At 32.4% G+C, this 16,666-nt stretch overlaps 1 long non-coding RNA gene across 1 annotated transcript; it reads right to left on the reverse strand.

The window, feature by feature from the left end:
- Nucleotides 1-2,273: 2,273 nt before the first annotated feature.
- LOC118200720 (uncharacterized) lies at nucleotides 2,274-15,361 on the reverse strand. Its single transcript, XR_004760132.2, has 4 exons — nucleotides 15,326-15,361; nucleotides 10,216-10,319; nucleotides 6,422-6,503; nucleotides 2,274-2,736 (listed from the first exon to the last, which is right to left on the reverse strand). It is a non-coding gene; the product is annotated as an uncharacterized LOC118200720 (long non-coding RNA).
- Nucleotides 15,362-16,666: the final 1,305 nt, after the last annotated feature.

Consider the following 16,666-nt stretch of genomic DNA (forward strand, 5'->3'; position numbering starts at 1 on the left):
TCTCTCTGTGTGTAATATGTACCATGCAAGTCTGTAAATAATAATGAATGCATAGAGTTAACCTAAGTATCTAATCATGTATAATTAACGTAAATATTGAACCTTACGGATACAAAGAACCTTAAACATAAGTCATATTCAATTTCCCAGTAAATGTAATGTGTAATATGAAATGTGTGAAATATGTACCATGCAATATGAATGTAAATGCACCATGCAAGTATGAATAAGCAAGTCCGAATATGGTACGGCATGTGTAATAGGCGTGCAAGTCAGAGTATGGCAATATGTACCATGCAAGTCTGAATGAGTAGCGATAACCTAAGTACCTAATTATGTCATTCTAGATAAGGGCGGGCGTGGTGCTCATACCAATTAACCGTAACGGTAGAGGGATGGTGCCCACGTCCTCCGTCACTCACTCACTCACTCGAAATCAGAGAGCTCCGAACTGCGAGGCATCTTGCATGCGACTAAAGCCGATGCTGTTTCCTACACGATATATAGCGGCGGAGTCCGCGGCGTACCTTGGGACCGCAGATATCGTCATTTGCATAGGTGTCCAAATACTTATTGGTAGTCAGTGTACTTCGCGTACAGGTAGAGTTTATATACATTTTGGACTGCTTTTGAGAACATTCTGGACCAAATCAGTAAGAATTCATTCTGGAATGTTCTCCATTCGTCTATGGTATATTGCTAATTTTGTAGTGAAATATCGCGCAATGGGTGATTTCGCGCCAAATATGACAATCCCGGCTTCCTATCCCATTTTCTGGCAACGTAAACCCGATTTGCGGGAAAGCTATCTTACTTCAGCTGGGCATTTCATAACAATATATAAATGGTAATTTAAATATTTTAAAATATGTTAGGTTTTTCGCATTCGAATTCGGAAAATGAATCTGTCGTAATAACTACCTGTCAAACATGAGTTAAAAAATTTAAGTATCTTATTGCATTATTAATAATTAAATTCATAAATATATTTCATATTTACAAATTACCCAAAAAAACACTAAGTAGGCTTATCCTTAATTATCGTGAGTATTATGCATAATATGAAAGTGTGACCTTGTAAGTGTTATTTGTATTTAATGCTATAAAAGGATACTTTAATCGTTTCAGTGTTCAAACTAATTATTTACCTAGTATTTTGAAGAATGTCAACAGATTATTTTATCTGGTTGAAATACGATAGGTGCGCTGAAAAATTAAAAACTTTCTTTAACGGTTATTATTATTATTATTTCAATTAAAATTGTTCCGGATATCCAGAACAAGAAAATTCTTGTCCTAGGTACAGTTCTAAATTTTCTGGAAAAATGATTTTCTTTTTATTGAAACTTCTAAAAAGCATAAATCGGCAAAAATATTAAGGAAATATAGAACGCTCAGTAAAATTTGTTTATAATTTGGAAATTTAATTCTTTGATAACGTAAGTTTAATATAAGGTACAAAAACTGTTAATTTTATGTCTGTAAGTAATGATACTTGTAATTGTGCTTGAATATTTTTGAGTATTGATATTTGAATAGTTTCATAGAATTTCGTTTTTAGAATCTTAAAAATTTAATTTGTTTTTGTGTATCAAGTGATTGTGAATAATTTTGATGCTTTGTAGTTTGATGAAATATTCCAGTGGTCTTCAAACTTTATCGACCAACAGAGCTGTTAAAAGCATAAGTTATCCTTCGGAGAACCCCACCCCAATCTTAAAAAATATATTTTAAAATAATGACTAGCAGAACTCTGGAGTTGTGATCATGGAACCCCGGGGTTCCACAGAACACAGTTTAAAGATCACTGCAATATTCAATTTGTATTTGTGTTTCTCTTCATGTAAATTTAAATGATTCTTGAATGTATTCTTTTTTGTAAACTGATGGTAAGGGAATAGATGTTGAGTTTAGTTGGGGAGTTTGGCTCGAGTGCTATGCTCCGGTAGTCAGGTGCAGCCGAGGTTAAATATGCAGCCTGTCGAAAGCAGAGATAGCCTAATAATATAACCTTAAATTATTGTTATATTTGTTACTGAGAAATTTTATTATCTTACTTGGAGGACTATTACTTCTTGCATTATTAGCCACACTGATTTACCATATAAAATGATGAAATCAGCTTTTAACGAGATTACTGAAAGCTAAAATCAACAACTTCCAGTTCTTTATATTGATAATGTAAGTGCTCTTAAATTCATCAAAAATCTAGATTTTAGCAAACAATCTGTGACGTCGTGGATGCTTCAGTGGGAACGAAATCAAAACTGGTATTGGTGATGCATCACTTTAATTACAGCACATACCACAGACACAACATTTAATTAATACATTTAGAAAAACTTGAGTACATATCCGAGTTGGTGACACGATCAGAGACGTTAACGAAGATAGCACTCGTCATCACTGGACAAATTTAGTCTCCACACCTCAGCTCGCCGGCGGAGCTTCCCAGCACTCTCTCTTTTTCTGACAGGCGTCTGACCAGAAAGTCTCTTCTCTTTCCGCATGCGTATTACACAGTTAAGTCGTTGCCATTCACAGTTCTTTAAAATAGGTGTTAAAATGAATTACAGTCCTCGTAGTGTGAGGAGATCGCTAACGAAGTTCTCTCTAGTCGAGAGCATCATAGGTTTTTCTCGAGAGTTCAGGAACGTTCTTTACAGACTAACTCCTTCCGCCTCCAGATTTTGTTTTCCTCGGACACAGAGGAAACAAAACTTTTTTTTAAAGTTCCTACGGGATAAAATACAAGTTCAGGCAGGCGTTCGCTACTTCCGCCTCCAGTTTTTGTTTCTCCGGACACAGGAGAAGTAAACCTTCACAGTTCACAGTTTATGGTTTCAATAGATTGTTCAACATTTTACCAGTTAATTTTAAACCACACAATTACAAAGGTTCTCCACTCTCATAACCAGGCCATCATAAAAAGAACACATTTAAAGATACACATACAATATATGAAAAACCAAAACAAAAATTTTTGTCTTTAAGAATAAAGCTAACAATTTACTATGCAGTATGAAATAAAAAAAGAAAAAAAAAAGAATACAATATATATAACCAAATAACAAGACAATTTAAAAGGAATTATAACTAGTCTATTTAACTAGCATGTACAGAGTTTCTACTTAAGCAGTCTACATTTAAGTTGTCACTTCCCTTTTTATGATGTATCGTAAAATTATAAGATTGTAAGGCTAAGGCCCAGCGTAACAATCGACCATTTCTACCTGCATTATTTTTTAGCCATACTAGGGGATTATGGTCCGTTTGAATGGAAAATTTAGTCTGCCCATCTATATACACTTTCAATTTTTTTATTCCATACAGAATTGCGGCACACTCTTTTTCAGTGGTGGAATACTTCCGCTCACTATCAGTAAATTTTTTACTGAGATACAACGTACGTAATGTACTTGGAAACAACAACAAATCGAGAAAGACTGGGAATTGATCCAACTGAGTGCTTAAAACAAAGATGTAAATATATTGCTGTAAGTTTGTGTAAATATTTTTGTTTGTATAGTTTAAGTAGAATGAGAGATATAAATTAATCAAAAAAAAAAAAAAATACTACGGACAATTTGTCCAAGGTACGAAGTTGCTATATTGTTGAAAAAATTCGCAGTTTTTTTAACTTATTTAAAATTTTAGTTTTAAATGTATATATTTAAATTAGGGAAAGATAGAAGAGTATAAATGGTTTATCAGTTTAGAATATCTCTGAAACCAAATTATATACTCAAAATTGTTAATTTTATTATAACCTGTATTTAGAAAATAGGAGTTTTATAACCTATGTCGGAATAACAAACAAGAGTATATTCCCGGTAATACTGTTATATATCATAAAATATTTTGATTGTTCTTGGATCTGGAGTGTATACGAGCCAGTTTCCCTTAGAAAGTCCTACACAAAGGCATCCCTCCCCTTAGGCAGATAGCTAGGCTTTGCCCTCTAGGCTTTGCCGCACACACACACACTCAACTCAACCCAACTCTTGGATCCGGCAGTGCCAGTTGAATGTGTGTTAGACGTGAATAAACTTGGAAGTTTTGAAACCTGATTCGTAATGTTCATTTACCTTGGTGTTATGTGTGATTTGAATTAATGTTTCTTGAACCAGGATAACTTGAAATCTTGATGGTTATTATAATATTTTATAGTGGAAACAAATCGTTCTCCAGTGGGTACTTGGCCATTGTGGCCGTTGGGGAAATAAACAAACGGACATCCTTGCCCAAAAAAAAAAAAAAAAAAAAAAAAACTAAGAAAGCTATTTTACTACAATATCCTACAGTCATTTCTTATTCGAAGATTAAACTCTTTTTAAAACATTTATTTGAGTCTAATATCTTACAAGATCTTAAGACTCGTAAAGCCTAAAAAGGTTGGAGACTGATAAGTTCTTCTCTTATTCCCGATAGTCCAAGACGCAATGCAGTTGCGGCTTTTCGTCTCTCTACAGGACATGATTGCCTTGCCGCTCACCTTCACCGCATAGGCATTTCCAGCTATCCCATTTGCCCACTTTGTGATTTTGGAAAAGAAATGCTCAGGGAATACCTGCTTCAACGTGGGGCCCTTCGTGCAAGGTGGCTATATAAACCAGAGGGACCTCCCTAATAACGGAGGATTTTAGGATGAGGATTAGGCAACGTTGTGGCCTCAGTTAGATGCGAATTCACTATTCGCATCTTAGTATTTTGCAAGTATTTAAAGTGATTAAAAGTGTAGATATAATACATACGTATTAGGAAGTCCGCGTTCGCTAAAAGCTACAAATTTTGCTGTGGGTAGAAAAATGAATTTTAAGAGTAGCATGTTGCCGCGGATTTTACTGGATAATCGTTGGGAAAAAAAGGACTCAAACTTTCAATAAATTAATGTAGTTAATTTTTCACTTTGATATGAACAAACATCTAAAATTGAACAGACGGCTTAAATAAGTTTTCTTTCGGCAGAAATATTGCATTATGAAGCTGAAAATTAAGAAATTAATTAAATACGGTAAATTAATATAGTACTTTGTCGCCACTATATTAAACAAAATTTTCCTGTAACATAAAAGAGATCCTTTATTCAAAAGCTTCCTTCTTTAACAAAAATTAGCTATCTTATCCTCCAGCTTCTACGTTAACACATATTAGCAGGCTGAGAGGTACTATGGAGATACTTATGGACATGTGTGGCCAGAAATTATTCAAAAAAGAATTCTTTTGTATTCATCAGAATTATTTACTTTAGTTTGGGTTCATCAGTAGCAAAGTAGTTAGATCACTCGGCGCTTATTTTGTTCTTGAGTTCTCTGCGATTGCAGTGTCCATACAATAGTCTTAAACGACGTTGTACACGAGTAACAAAATATCTTCTGTGTGTTCAGTACACAAAAAGCAATTTTTACTTAATTAATTCAACAAAAGCTCTGATGTGATATTACGTCACGAAACCAAACGAAAGGAATAATTCGTAAACTTCTAAAATGTTCTATATACAATTATACTAAATGTTTTCCAGTTAAAAAAAAAAAAAAAAGCATTTGAGTTTACAAGCGCTTAATCTATTTCTTTTCAGCTAACTCTTTATTTCACTACCTATTCTTTTGCCCCTAAAACTAATCATAGAAAATTGAGATGTGTATGTTTCTTAAAATTCACGTTATTATATTGATAAACAATACACAATTATACTAGTTAAAACATGTTAAAATACTAAGGGTGTTTAGATTGGCAACGTCTTGATAACTTTCCATAAGCAATCTTTGCTAGGAGGCTTAACAGCCTTGGGTACTTGCTGATGCGGAGGAAGGGGTAAAATTATCTTTATGATGACTTGCAATGTGTTTATACGGTAGGTAGGAAATCATCAATATTTAAAAAATTTAAGACCTTAAATTTTTAAAGCAGTTGCTATTTGTAAGGAATTACTTTATTTTTGTATTTATTTACTTTTGTTGAATAGGATTTCGTGAATTTTCTGGGTCAGTAAAAGATTGACTGCATGCTTAATTAATAGCACAGTAAAAAATATTAATAAAAGTAGAGGAGCAGAGATGCTTTGCTATCTTAGCTTTTATATTATTAAAAGTATTTATACTTTTATTTAATGCTTTCATGAATAAAGATTTAAATCTGATGTAAAGGATCATTCTATCTGAAATGATAAATTTATATTCGGTATTTCGATTAACCGACTTTTAAATTTACTTGGATCCGCTTGTTCTTTCCATTTTAGCTTTAAAATTCTTTATTTAAATGTAACTTTTTATTAATATCTTCCTACAATCCCGAATATCAAAAAGTGAACATAACTAACTATTAAAATATCTCCTCCTGCTGTGTGTAATTATTTTAAATGGTTATTCAAGAGACAACTAGCCTGATTTCTCAAGCAATTCAGAAGACTGAATCTGCTTACCTTGCGTCATTGTCCTTGAGCCCAAATATTGTTCTCAGAATTTTTTCTAGAAAGTCCATTTTCTCTAGTTTTTCTTGGATAGCTAAAAGTTAATAATAACAGTGTAGGCTGAAAATATTTTGTTTGAAATACAGGTACACTGTGAAAAAAAGTGGGAATAATTCTGTACTTCTCTTTCTACTGGGCCGATTCATGAAATTCAAATTGCGTTTTCATGTCTCGACTTAGGATATGTGCTAGATTTATATATTTATGTATAGATATAGATATAGATATAGATATAAATATAGATATAGATTTATATATAGTATTGCTCTAATATAGGTATTTTGATACAAAATCAGACTTTTTCTGAAATGACATGGCAATTTTTTCCATATATCGATTCTACGACTCGAGTTATGCCAAACTGCCAAGTTTTGTAAAAATCGCACAAGTAGTTTTTAAAAACTCTCAAAGTTTTAGCTCCTCAATGTTAATTGAATTTGATACATATTTATTAATATATTTTTTTATTAAACTTGATTGATTCCTTCTTCCAGAATTCGAAATTTAAGCTTAATCCAAATATAATTCGCACAGTCTTTATGATTTATTTAAAAAATATTTTTTATAAATTTTTCGAAAAACATTTTTTATCCTATAAAATTTTTAACATCATCTTAAAGTAGTTGTATTTCTAGGCACACCTGCAAAAAATTAGAATTTTTTATTCAAAATGTTATAAGATATACATGAATTTATATATTGGCGCGATTTGAAATTTGGCATTTCTTTTTGAGCGATAATAACGTTAAATGTGACTTACGCACTTTGTTAAAATTATTTGAAAGTAATGAACGATGATATTTTCCCGCTCGTATACAATGAAATTAAGTAAAGGAAAATAAGTTGCAATAAATAAAAAATTTTGACAAGTAACTTATTCTTGGCGCAAACTAAAAAATATGAACCAAGATAAATTTTTGAACTTCTCCGTAAATTTCGCACCAAGTTTTACAAAAATTAACATTCAGGGATAACTGAGTTGTAGAATTGAAGTAGGAAAAAAAACATGGAATGCCATTTCAGAAATTGTCCGATTTTGCATAAAAATACCTATATTAGAACAATGCTATATATATCCTAAGACGCGATTCCGATACAAGAAAAACGCAATTTGAATTTCGTCAATCGGTGCAGTACAACGGAAAATATAAAACTGGTTATAAAATTTGACAATGCACAGATGAAGTAGCAATAATCTGAAACTGGAAAAGGAATAGGCTAATGTAAAACTTAAAAATATGCGAAATAAAACTGAGTCCATTTAGAGATGATCATATAATCTGCCAAGTAATCAAGTATCCCTCTTCTTCAGGACAAAAAAAAAAAAAAAAAAAAAAAAATTGCTTGCTCCTAAAGAAGAGGGACCTTTGTTTCGTAGCTGTAAAAACAGATATCTTAAATATCTAGGTCAATTTAAGGTTGTTTTTCTGATTAATATTTAAAAACTATCTCGATCCAAAGCCGCGTTTAAACGGCGAATCTATGCTCAAAGGATGTCATTTTCTTTAAAAGATATTTATTATTTATATTAAAGGTGCATATCAATAAAAATTAACAAATATTTACATTATTATTTCTATATCCAGTGATAATTCATTCCAGAACATACTACGCATATCAGTAAACGCTATGTAGAACAGGATATCCATATAACATATATAAATTTGATAAAGTTTAATTAATAAATTTGGCATAGTAAGACACTATCAGTATTAATTAACAATATCAAAATATGTAGAGTCATTAAGATTTTTAAAGTAGGGAACACGAAAAATGAGCAATGTTCCCGCCGGGATTCGAACCTAGACCTCTCCAATACGCGTCAAGCATGCTTCCGAAGGCCTGCCTATCAGGGAGAGAAAATAATCTTATAACGTTTGCTATTATTTTCAGCAATATTCTTATGTATAACAGGTGTTACATTCGCCTGAAGTTGCTGATTTACTGCTATAGAAACATAAACAAACAAAAATAAACGGATCGCTGCAAAATATCGAAAACCTGAAAATAATAATATAGGCGCAGCAACTTTTAATTTTACACGAAAAAGAGGCTCTTGAAAAAAATGCATGAGAAAATCATTCGCATAAAATAATATGACGAGGCATATAAGGGATTAGATTTTATATTGATTTGATGACAGTAAAGCAAAAAGGCGTATCTGCCGAAGGATGAGTTGGTGGATATCTTTCTAAAGGAAGTTGGCTTCGATTCACATTACAAAGGGAGAGAACCGTAAAACCTTACGTGCTCTGAGAATCTAAACGGGTCAAACGCTCTTTGGGACTCGAACCTAGGCTTCTCGAATACGCACCGAGTATGCTAGAGTTACATTACGAAGGTATGGAGGAAGGAATGAGAAATACCTTATAAATATACTGTACATTATTATTACTTCTTCTATTGTATTCTTTATTCGAATACTATTATTATATCGTATCGTTAATCTCAAAATGCACAATTTATTCTCCAGAATTTTTACTTTCTTATTAATGGATAGGATATCCCAGTTTCTCTGATATTCAGGAGCACTGGTAGCATCACTACTCATACGCTTGGAAGCCATTATGACATAAGTAAACAATTTTTGTATTCGAGAATGTCGTTGATGAGAACGGGGGCACAGTTAAAAGCAGAAAGGAGGAAAAAATTAATGGAAAAATCTGTATAGTGGGCAAGGAGGATGAGTAATCTGTAAGTTAAGTTCGTAGAATATGAGGTACCGAAGATAATCATCTTCATTCTCTCCCATTTATTTATATCCGTTAAGGATGTATAGGAATTGGGAATATCCTATGGGAATACAATGGTTAGCGTACATTTTGAAACTCCAGTGGACCTTTCTTTCCTCCCTTATAGAAACGGAAAATTGAAACTGTGGTTTCATAATTTATAATAACTGTGGTAAGAATATTTATTGATGTCAACCGAAATAAATTCTTAGATTAAATAAATACTACATTATCCCTTTTAAGGAGAGATATGCTGTATGAAAGTTTGATTGCAATTATTAGTTTTCTGTCATATATGGTTTATTGATATTAAAATTAACTTTCCATATACATAAACTTCGCATAATTAAAAATAAAAAATAGCGACTTGCTCATGATATTTCATCTCAGAAATTATTTTAACTATCATTAACAGAGCAGTTCTTAATCTGGATCTTATGTTCTTCCCCTTTTTTGTACCCTTTTTCAAACCAAAAGTAGATAATACCAGAAGTTAGCCATTTTGTGCTATAGAATCGCTAAAAGAATCGATACTATGCAGTTTTCTGTAAATATTTAAATCCTATCATCGATACTTATAACGTCTATAAAACGAATACCCTACTTTTGTAATGCTTACAATGCTCAAAATATCAAGTTGTTGAATGTTTGCTTTTCGAAAGTCTTCGTATAACATTTATAAGGCTTATAACACATATAACGCCTTTAACTTACTCTCACTTTTCCATCGAATCACTTTTGCAGTATATGTGGGTATGTGTGTATGTAATATATATATAAATATATATATCACATACATATAATACATATATACGTCTTTAAGTCAGTAATTTATTCAGTAAAATGCCTTTACGACATTTCTCCAAACGCTATTGATACATATGTCAGAATCGTAACATTTAAAACATGTAAAATAAGAGAAAAGTGCTGCCACGTTCTAATTTTATTCATGAAGCAGTTTTAGACGTTACGAAACATGTATTCAATCATTATGCGCATTGTTTATTTACTCACCTTCCATATCCTTGGGGTCAAGAAGTGGCCCAGAGTTGTCATCTTCGCAATTTGCAATTAATTGCAAATGCGTTGACCAATAAAAGCACCCAAAAGCCTTGCATCTGGAGAGAACAATGAAAAATTAGATTCTTTATTAGAATAGATTATGATTATGTTGGTTTCAAAAAATGTCTAGTTTCTTATCTTAAATTATACAGAAATGTTCTGCAATTATAAGAGAATAATTGAAAATTATTTTGGTGTTATTATCATGCAAAAATAGACAAGCTTAGAGGCAAATTGTTTTATAAAAATTTTAGCATTTTGATATAATTATTCTTATGACTTTGCTATCCACTGGATTTCATTTTAAAAAGAGATTTATATGATTAAATGATTACTAAAAACAATAAATAGATAAACAAATATCGATCATCCATCTTATTACAGTTTGGTCGAATTTTGAATCTCGACTGCATTTTAGGTTAACAGCATGTTTGAGGTATGATATGCACATACGAGCAAGGAAGATAATGTGAATAAAACAATGAAAACAAGGGGTTCAAATTTGCTAAAGAATGATATGCAACACAAATGTTATTGTGGATGAACCAGAGGTTAGCGAAAGCTGATTGGTGATTCAAAATTCAGCATAGTCTTTCTGTCATTTCGTTTTCCTTTCAAGCAGATGTAATATATCAGATGCTTGTGTGAAGCATCCTAAGCACTGCTGTCGATGATGAAATGGCTAAAATGACCAATAAATTCGGAAATTTCCGAATTAAATCGTTGGTATAAAAGAAACTCCGCCAACAATCGATTGCAAAATCTTTAAATACATCTATAGCAACAATAAGCAAAGAATGAAACAAGATTTACAAATTAAAAAAGCCAAACAACTTGATATCACCATCTTTTTCCGAAGCATGTGGCTCAACGCAGAACTATTTATAGAATTATTTTGCAGGATATACCTGTATAAGAGCTACTTAACGGGAGATAAATAGAAATATATTGTGACCTTTGACGAAGCATGGGCTTACCAAAATGACTGCAATGGAAAAAGTCCATTTATTATTGAAAACCAAGAGAGAAAAAAATGTACAGATCGGGTTCCGTCAATGTGAAGAAAGCTTCAGTAAGAGGGTTATGACTGACCCAGGATTCGCTTACAATGGGGATATTAAAAAAAGGATGAGTGGAAAAAATAGTTAAAATCAACTCAACGTACTATCGAGAGAAAAGTTTTACATACGGGTATTTACAGAAGAAATTCCATTTCTTTATCCCTATGTCTTTCGTTAATTGAAATTTCATCAAGGGAAAGGCTGAAAGCATGTGTAAAGGCCATTAAGGAGGGATTAAAGTAATTGCTCGATAAATAAAATTCATTTTCTTCACCTTTCAGCGCAGAACAAAACTTCTGTTGTTTTCGCCAGTCAATTGCTAAAAAAGACGCCGCCTTGCTTGAAATTCAGATGGTGACTAAGGATTATTAGAACACAGAAACATCTCCCATTTTTGTATACCTCTCTCATTTCGGTATATTTCACCCATTTTTGTATACATCCCGTTTCGATATATTTTTGTTTTGAGTACTTCATCAATTCTTGTATATGTCCACTCTATGTAGCATAATTTATTTATATTTGAACACTTCGCTATTTATTAAATTTTAATAAATTTACCCACTTATGTTTTAATGAACACACTCATTTTGCATACTTATTAAAACCAGAGTATTTCTTTATATCAACAGTCAGTAGATGCTAAAGAAGGCTTATCCACAATGTTTTAATTCCTTCAAGAAGATCTCTTATTAATTTTCTGTAGAAAATATATGCATTATATTTTCTGCATTTCATATATTTGCATGGTTTTTGAAATGATTCTCGATACCGACACAGATTTTCGAATCATTTTTTTAACAGCAAAGATTAAATCACACCTCAAGTTCTTTGCAAAATGTCTGCTTATTGTAGGATATTTCGCTCTTCGCGTATACATATATATATATACGCGAAGACATTTTTACATTCTAAAGTAAATTTTTACATTCTAAAGTAAAAATTAAAATGTTTTAAGTTCAGCGATTTTCTAACCAATTAACATTCAAATGAAAAAAAAATAATGAATAGAATAATTGAAATGCTTCCATTTCACTGGTTTCTAATATTTCACCCATTTCGCTTAGAAATCAGGAAACTAACCTGATATTAAATTTCAAGTCTCTATGTCCGCAAACAGGTTTAAGATTGTTTAAAAATTGCTCCCAGTTTACTTATTGCTAATCAATTAGCATTCAATTACGAAATGACTTCATTAGTGACCGGGTTTCTGTACATTGAGTGTTCGACGAGGTTTCAAAATCCGACAGACGCTCTGGTTGAAAGAACGGTTTTGGATCCCGCTTTTGTTTGACGAGAACACGAACCAGTTTTCCTTAGAAAATACACCATGAAGGCATCCCGTACCTTAATACTTTGACTGCCAAGTACCAGATAATCCATAGCAGGTGGTCTGTCTGCGATGGCCAACTGCAAGATAAATCGTAATTGTGGAGCTTGGTATGATTCTCCCTGAAAAATTAACTCAGCTATCGCTGACTCTGCTACAGCGAAATAACGACAATTAAAGCCTGCCTGAGTACGATTTAATATAGTCTGATTACAGTTAGCTACTAAAATGAACTGCAAAATAAATCGTGAAATTTCCTTAGAAAATACACCATGAAGGCATCCCGTACCTTAATACTTTGACTGCCAAGTACCAGATAATCCATAGCAGGTGGTCTGTCTGCGATGGCCAACTGCAAGATAAATCGTAATTGTGGAGCTTGGTATGATTCTCCCTGAAAAATTAACTCAGCTATCGCTGACTCTGCTACAGCGAAATAACGACAATTAAAGCCTGCCTGAGTACGATTTAATATAGTCTGATTACAGTTAGCTACTAAAATGAACTGCAAAATAAATCGTGAAATTTCCTTAGAAAATACACCATGAAGGCATCCCGTACCTTAATACTTTGACTGCCAAGTACCAGATAATCCATAGCAGGTGGTCTGTCTGCGATGGCCAACTGCAAGATAAATCGTAATTGTGGAGCTTGGTATGATTCTCCCTGAAAAATTAACTCAGCTATCGCTGACTCTGCTACAGCGAAATAACGACAATTAAAGCCTGCCTGAGTACGATTTAATATAGTCTGATTACAGTTAGCTACTAAAATGAACTGCAAAATAAATCGTGAAATTTCCTTAGAAAATACACCATGAAGGCATCCCGTACCTTAATACTTTGACTGCCAAGTACCAGATAATCCATAGCAGGTGGTCTGTCTGCGATGGCCAACTGCAAGATAAATCGTAATTGTGGAGCTTGGTATGATTCTCCCTGAAAAATTAACTCAGCTATCGCTGACTCTGCTACAGCGAAATAACGACAATTAAAGCCTGCCTGAGTACGATTTAATATAGTCTGATTACAGTTAGCTACTAAAATGAACTGCAAAATAAATCGTGAAATTTCCTTAGAAAATACACCATGAAGGCATCCCGTACCTTAATACTTTGACTGCCAAGTACCAGATAATCCATAGCAGGTGGTCTGTCTGCGATGGCCAACTGCAAGATAAATCGTAATTGTGGAGCTTGGTATGATTCTCCCTGAAAAATTAACTCAGCTATCGCTGACTCTGCTACAGCGAAATAACGACAATTAAAGCCTGCCTGAGTACGATTTAATATAGTCTGATTACAGTTAGCTACTAAAATGAACTGCAAAATAAATCGTGAAATTTCTTCGTTCGGGATGAGGAACATTCTCTAAATATTCTGATAATTACTTTGTATTAAAATTAAGATTTTTTATCTAGTGTGTGAGACCCAAATCTTAAACTTATCGTAGAAGTCAACGTGTTAAGCCCTCATATATTTTGCATATCATGTATTAACACAATTATATCTCATGTACCAATAAAAATAATCATGCTGTGGTTGATGTATCTCATGTACTAATTCAGATAATCATGTACTAATATAAACAATCTGTAGGATTATTATTTAGAACTAATTTATTTATAATTTCAGCCTTTATTATAACATTTCCCTTCCATTTCCTTAGCAGAACTCAAATGAGCTACATTGTGTTTAAGCTGAGGGTTTTGGATTGCAAGGTAAAGCGCGTTTCTACCTCTCCAGGCCATATTACTTTAGTTCTGCCATCTCTGATAAGTTTGCAATTATTTCCTACCAACATTTAAATTGGTAGGTATATCGGTTAGGGATTTTTGAGCCAGCTTAGCTTTATATAAAATTGTGTAGTCTCTGACTACTAGTTTACGTATTAAATTCGAATTTGACTCTTACTTTAGTTGCATCGCCACAAGAGGTGGTTGATTACTGTTAGCACGAAGAGTACCTGTTAAATAAAAAGGTTTGTTTAAACCTTTTTAAGTCTCTAGTTAATTTCAGACGCAGCTATAATTTGCTTTACTCCTGTTTGGAGTGTAAAGCTAGTTTATGCTTCCAAAGCAGTTCAAACTCTACAAATCATGTACTAACACAAATAATAATGTACTGATACAAATAATAATGTACTGGTACAAATAATAATGTACTGGTACAAATAATAATATACTAATACAAATCGTACTACAAATGATATAGTTATGAAAAGCGAAATAACTTTTCTTTAAATCCGTAATTTCTGTATAAATTTGACTCAGTTTTAATCCCGTCCAAAAATGTCATCCATGTAAGTATCTTTTCCCTCAGACATAGATCCCAGGTGAGCTTTGATATAATCAAATAACCCAGTCCCATCTATTAATATTCATGTCTTTTTCAAAACTCGACGCAAGAACCTATATGGAATACGTTAACAATATCAAAATCAAAAAGATAGTGCCTACAAACCCTTGAATTAAATTAATAAAATAGTTAATCTCACCTTATCAAGTTCACATAATCTCTTCTTATCGAAAATGTGTTTTCCTTCCCCAAAAATTCAAAACTTCAATAAATATGAGAGAAATTTTTAAGTTATCGCAAAATTGGATCGCGCTGTTTGATGCGAACATTAACAATACTATATTTAAAATTCGTATTAGATGAAATATTACTTACCTTATAATCTTCGGGGCTTACAAAACAGAAGCTTGGTAAGAAATTTGGGGCTCTTTCTTTTATATAAAAATGTCTTAGTTTGTATGAATTGTAACATTAAAATAATTTCCATCTGTTGAAGCATATTGAAAGAAACTGACATCTGAAATTGATATGTCAATTTAAACGTCATGACCATACAAATGATTTGTAAATATCAAGAACTTTCTCCAAAATCAAAACGACGTACGTTGTCCTTGTCTATCTGTTCTACATCTGTTCTGAATTACAATTTAATAAACAGAAATACGCAATTTAAAACATAAATCTGAAAAAACATACGAATATTAGCGGAAAAACAACGATGTAACAAAGAAATAATAGCTATGGATTAATAATAGTAATAAAGAAGTATAAAATAAATCTCTATAGGAAAAATGATTTAAATAGTTTTTTTTAAATACAACGGATTAATACTTTTAGAAAAAATTCAGCGGCGTTTCACATTCAAAATATAATATTAAATCTCAGTTTTAAGGTTCCTTTAACTTGAATAATCAGTTATTTTATGTTTCGAATCTGTACTGTCACTTCTCTCTTTCCATTTTACCACCAACATGCAAATTAGTTCTCTTGTATTGAGTGAGAGGTTATAAGGTATTTCTCCCACTTCCCTAGCATGCCTTCGTGGTGTAACGGTAGCACGCTGGGCTGGTATTCCAGAGGTTCGTGGTTCGATTCCCGGCGAAGGCGGTTGCATATTTTTCATCTTTTCTGCTTCCAATTAACCTAATGACTCTACAAGTTTGAGATTGTTAAGTCAGAGCGTTTTCTACCACTCGTGGCCATAATACTATTCTACCGAAAATATAAAATAATAAATAGCACAGAAAATAATAAAATAGCATTTCAGTGCTATTTTAATCCTCGGTTTTAAACATTATTTCATTTATCTTCTGAAGAACAAAAGCAGTTTCTTTGAATCGGCTATACTACCAGCTGTAACACGTAAAACATTTCTTTAAAACTCGTGGGGTTTTAACCAGAATACCAATATCTGCTTGCCAGGGCTTGATTTCTAAAATTAGAAGTATTGGAGCGGTAAGGCCATAACGAAAATCAATAATAGCAATAACACTGATAAATAAAGTAATATGAAATGAATAATTAACTAAGATATAAACAGATGTAAATATTAGTAATTAAGTTAAATTTCTGTTTTACTAAGTAATTAATAAATTAAACTATGTTAAAATTAAAGAAAATGAATTGCTTATTGATAAAAAAGTAAAGTTATGAAAATTATATGAAATAATGAAACAAATGAACGGTGAGTAAATTTAGAATTGCATGTCGTGGTAT

The sequence above is a fragment of the Stegodyphus dumicola genome, chromosome 9 (genome assembly GCF_044657685.1).
Source record: "Stegodyphus dumicola isolate Sdum_Otavi_A_Nest chromosome 9, ASM4465768v1".
NCBI classification, from domain to species: Eukaryota; Metazoa; Arthropoda; class Arachnida; order Araneae; family Eresidae; genus Stegodyphus; species Stegodyphus dumicola.